Raw genomic sequence first — 6,000 nt, forward strand, 5'->3', positions numbered from 1 at the left:
GAAATGAAATGGAATTGAGACGGAATTGAGAAGGAATTGAGACGAAATTGAGACGAAATTGAGACGGAATTTATACGGGATCGGGATGGAATTGAGATGGAATTCGGATGGAATTGGGACGAGATTAGGACATAATTGGAACGGAACTGGGACGGAATAAGGATGGAATTGGGACGGAATTGAAACGGAATTGAGACTGAAGTGAAGCGGGATTGAGATGGAATTGAGACGGGAATGCGTTGGAATTGAGGCGGAATTGGGATGGTATTGGGACGGAATTGAGATGGAATTAAAACGGAATTGAGAACAAATGGAGTCGGAATTGAGATGGAATTAAAACGTAAATGAGATGAAATGGTGTCGGAATTCAGACGGAATTGAGACGGAATTGTGACGGAAATGAGAATGAATGAGACGGAATTGAGACGGAATTGAGACGAAATTGAGACGGAATAGCGATGGATTTAGGATGGAATTGAGACGGAATTGAGAGATGGAATTACGACAAAATAGAGACGGAATTAAGACGGAATTGTACGAAATTTAGATGGAATTGGGACAGAACAGAAATGAAATGGAATTGAGACGGAATTGAGAAGGAATTGAGACGAAATTGAGACGGAATTTATACGGAATTGAGACAGAAATGAAATGGAATTGAGGCGGAATTGAGAAGGAATTGACACAAAATTGAGACGAATTGAGATGGAATTGAGACGAAAGTGAGATGAAATTGGACGGAATTGAAATGGAATTGAGTTGGAATTGAGATGGAATTAAGACGGAACTGAGATGTAATTGAAACGGAATTGAAATGGAATTGAAATGGAATTGAAATGGAATTGAAACGGAATTTAGATAGACTTGAAACGAAATTGAGACGGAATTGAGACGGATTTAAGACGGATTTGCGACGGATTTGAGACAGAATTAAGATGGAATTTTTACGGAATTGTGACGGAATAGAGGCGGAATTGAGAGGGCATTAAAACGTAATTGAGACGGATTTAAGACGGATTTGTGACGGATTTGAGACGGAATTAAGATGGAATTTATACGGAATTGAAACGGAATGGAGGCAGAATTGAGAGGGAATTAAAACGGAATTGAGACGGAATTGAGACGGAATTGAGACGGAATTGAGACGGACTTGAGACGGAATTTGAATGGAATTGAGACGGAATTGAGAAGGAATTGAGACGGAATTAAGACGGATTTGAGAAGGAATTGAAATGGAATGGAATTGAAACGAAATTGAGGTGGAATTCTTCTTAAAATTCCGTTGCAACTATTTCAATAATTAAATTCCTTTGAAATTTTTCTTAAATCTTCAGAGTTGGTTGGAAATGCTAACATGAAGCTTTAGTGTGATGATTTATTAGCTAGAGAATGATCTTTAGAAGAGGGTAGGTGGATAGTTCCGTTAGAGTACGGCAGTATGAAAATTGAATAGAAGTTGAAAATGAGCGAAGGGCCATTAATGCGACAGTTTTTCAAGATAGACGCACATTTTTGCCTAACCCGTACGATGTACGCGGGGACTTGAAGTATGTCTCCAAGTCCACAGGCCTTGTTTAACTTCAAATTCTCCTCAGGAATCCCTTGGAATTTTCGTCCAAATTTTCCTAAAACTTTCCTCAGAATTTAATTTAAGCTGTCTCCATTTTTCTGGAACTATCCTCAGAATATGATCCTTCTGATATTTTTTCAGTATTCCCTTAAAGTTTCCTTCTGAATCTACTTCAGTGTTCATTTGAAATTTTCGTCTGATCACTTACAGGTCAGATCCTCAAAACGTGGTATCCTCCTCAAAATTCAAATACTAGGAATTCGCTTCAGAACTTTCTTTCTTGCCCCAGAAAGAACTTGGAATTCATCTCAGAATTTCTTAGGATTATTTGGAATTCTGGTCAGAGCTGCCTTAGATTTTTTCTCTGGATTTTTAAAGGAATCCTCCGTACCTTTGAATTTGCACTTTAATTCGTTTTAAATCTACCTCAAATTTCAATAGGTTACTCGGCAGGATTCTATAAAAAAAAATCATTAAATTGTTAGATTCGTGAAAGTTCTTTCATGTTTCAAAACTTTAAAAATTTTGCAGGGTGAAGTCAAGGAACTTGATTAATTTTTTTTAGAACTTGATTTTTTGATTTATTTACATACTTATTTATTAATTTATTAATTTATGTATTTACTCATTAATTGGTTTGTTCATTTATTCATTTGATCATTTATTAATTTATGTATTAATTCATTTATTCATTTGTTCATTCATTCATTTATCCATTGAATCATCTATTCATTTATTTCATTTGTTTATTTATTCATATAATCATTTACTCATTTATTCCTTTATTCATGTAATTATTTATTCATTTATTCATTGATTGATTAATTTATTATTTTTTTCAATTTTTAATAAACTGTTTCTTCTTGTGCTGGGATTCCCACAAGATAGATACTATATAGACAGATAAATAGATCGATCGATGGATAGAGGAGTTGGTGGTGATTCTCTAAAAAAAATTCATCTACAATTCAACGTCCATCTTCTTCTTCGTAATTGTTCGATTCCAATTTAGTAGCTACCGTCTGACTCACCCATTTGCAAATAAAGAACGAATCGGACATAACCAAAGCACTTCATCAAACCAAGATTATCTAGCTTTGTTTTTACGACTCTGCCGTCTTTTCTGAAACAAAACTGGACATCATTCTTAAATCTGGATCGCCGTTGTTGCCACTATTATACACTGAAATCCCGCAGAAACATACACTCAATGGATTCCTTTATTCCTTGGGGCAAGAATTCCGACTGCACACGGAAATTCTGATCCCGGGTAATGCAATTCCCGATCTCGATCCAGCTCAGTAACAACCATAAAACTGCAAATTTCCATTCTTTCTACAGTACATACCAGATACCAGGAACCGACGGTCTGTGGGGTGTCTTTTGTTAGAGTAGCTCCACCTCATCCTCCGAAACAGGAGAAATATTGAAAATAGATGAAATATTTATGAAATGTGCTTCTTATCCACATCGCCTCCTGAAAGCGCATTAGACGCAAAATCCAACTCACATTCGTCGTTTCGACGGACCGAGAAACCTTCCATCGTGTTCCTGGAAAGAAGTTGTCTGTACATATCAGCAGTGCATTTTTTATTCCTTCTGAGCTCGCTGTCACTTTTTTATTCATTTATTTATGAAGGCTACCCACCTTTATCCCTGTCCTCGCAAAATACACTCACACTTTTCTCCGGGTGCCGCATTTGACTTTTTGGATCCATTTTTACCGAAAAGAACAACAACAACTCGTGGAAACAGATCCCGTAAGAAAATCAACATAATGTGTATTTACATAGTTGTCAAAGTCTAAAACATTAATTTAACGACTCACATAAGCTAAAAGTATGAAGAACAATTTTTCAACAAAATTTTAATCGGGACTCCTTTCGATCCACAAAGCTGCCTAAGATATTGAACCCATGGACGAAGGGACCGGCGACGGGACACGAGACTAATATTCAAATTGAGTCAAGTCCTACACTGTCATTTACGGGGCAGAGCGGTGGAGAACGGGATAACCTTTTGCCATGCTCGATAAAACAAAGAGCCCGGCACGCGCGTCCGATTGGGTCGGGGGTAATGTGTCTTCCCCCTTGCCCCAGACTTCTCGTCGTTCCGTCGATCCGGAAAGTTCAAACGAACAAATAAAACATTTGCTCTTACATATGTCGCTCATAATTTATTCATACACGTTCCCAGTGTTTCTGGGAAGTGGCATCCTCTCCCCATGTATACCTTTGCCATCAGCAGGTCAGGTTAAGCAGTGTTGTTTACGCACATTTGATCTGGCTCTCTGCTGTAAGTGGCACTGCTGTAAGTGAACGGAAAATTTAAGGTAATTATTTAAGCGAAAATTATGCAAAACTAATAAAAGTGTAATGCATGAATTTTGACAGATCCTGAAAATCAAGTTAGGTTTGGAGTTCATATTTTACAGTGCTAAGATTGACTTCTTTGTGCTCACATTACCAATCAAATAACTAAACAACTAATTCGTTTTAATTCGCTTTCTCCTTTCAGACAAATATAAACATTTCCTTTACCAACAATCGAGCTGAGGTAAGTGTCAACATTTTTCATTCACTGCATCAAACTCTTCTCTACTTCTTTCACTTTTCGATCGCCTTCATTTATTGACATGATCTAACAACACCCACTCTAGCAGATTAGTTTCCATGCTCGTGTGAAAGTCAAGCATCTTGCCTTATTTATCATTATTATTCCTAGTCCTAGTCCATAAGAGTACACAAGAGCATGCAAGGATGATCACCTAAATCACTGAAAATGAATGCTGAAGAAAGCTACTTTCCAATCTGCTTGCTTACCCACACAAAGGAAAAACCTCCTGCTTCCTGACGGGAAAAATTTCGATTACCATCCATCTAGGTATCTAATATTTACCCGACAACCCGCAAGTCAACCCTTTCTCCATCATCCAACCAAAACTAGTACCTATAAGCAGAGGGGGTGGGTTAATTTTTAATTTACCTGAAAGCTCCTCCACCGTAGGGGTGCTGTGCACATTTACGATAGCAGGCGAGCAGCTGATGAACTGAATCGAGAATTTTTCACGCCGCACATCATCTCTAGGCGTCTTTCTCAGCCTGATAATAAAAGATTAGATTGGTTCAAAATTGGAGATCCGCTAAAAAATAGCAGCGCCATCTGTGATTGAGCACCTGTTGCATGGAATTTCGTTTCAATATAGGTGTCAAATTTCTCCAAAATCTGTTCCCATGAATCAGTCTAATGACCGACCGCTTCTGGTCAAACAGCACAAAGGAAAAATCCTTTATTAGTAAAATTCTCACTCAGCGCTCCTTTTTGCATGTCCGGAGCATATTTCCTCGATTTCTTTCTTCTCGCACAAGGAAGATGTGTGCGCATTGTGCGATGGGCCCCGTAGGCCATCTAGTACGATCCACCTTAGAATTTTAGTGAAAGCCGGGTACCAACCCACCACCGTATGGCGATGAAATCTTTTATAGTTTTATGGCCGAAGGCTGTTCCTGCTGTGGTCAGCCATCCGACACTACGGGGAAAAAGACCATTCTCTAATACAATTTTTCCCGGCTTCAACTCAACTTCCTGCATCATGATCAGGTATTATCCTTCACTTGAAAAGGTGTTTCTGCATTTTTGCCTGCCGGCACTGTTGGCTCGCGCTCTATCGAGTTAATTAAGGCGATGATTTCCCACGTCTGTTCTTCCAGGAACTAGCACACGAGCCAATCTTTGGCGAGTGGTTTCCATCGCAGGAGGGACTGTGATTCGTTTGGATTAAAGTGGTTCTTGCTGATGATAAATTCGTTTGAAGTTTGGAACTCTCAATCGGCATTTAATGGGATAACTCCAAAGACATGCCATTTAAGAAGACTGGCCACTTTCACGCTTTCTTGTACACTCAAAAAACTTCACACGTCTGATCGAAGTGTTTATACACTTGAATTTTCGAATGCACAATGTATTTTAAGTATATTTCACCTTGGTTCAATGTGTTGTACACGTTGATTTCTAGTGTTTGAAACATTGAAATGTTGATAATCAAGTGCAATTGCACATTGAATCACACTGATGTTGAAAACAGATGGATTTTTTTCCATTTCAATGGGATGTGAATCGCTTGTAAACATTGAAAACATGAGTTGAGACTTCATCACAGTAGCGCCAAAAGCATGCTGGGGTGGGTTCAAGACTCGACCATCTAAATTGAACGATTGCGTTAACTCCATTACACTTCAGTGGGGGCTGGTATTTTTGCGATAGTGTAAATGTTTACGATGCGCTACGTGAATACCCCTTATCTTTTGGTGATTTACAAAGTGCTTCAGGGTTCCTTGAAATACGTACAAAAATCATTCAAATTCGTCCAAAATCACACGATCGTTAATCGTATCACGCATCACCGCATACTCCACGAATAAAAATATTCC

Source organism: Ochlerotatus camptorhynchus, unplaced genomic scaffold (assembly GCF_037179485.1).
Source record: "Ochlerotatus camptorhynchus isolate MF236.1 unplaced genomic scaffold, CSIRO-AGI_Acam_v1.1 ptg000103l, whole genome shotgun sequence".
Taxonomy (NCBI): Eukaryota; Metazoa; Arthropoda; class Insecta; order Diptera; family Culicidae; genus Ochlerotatus; species Ochlerotatus camptorhynchus.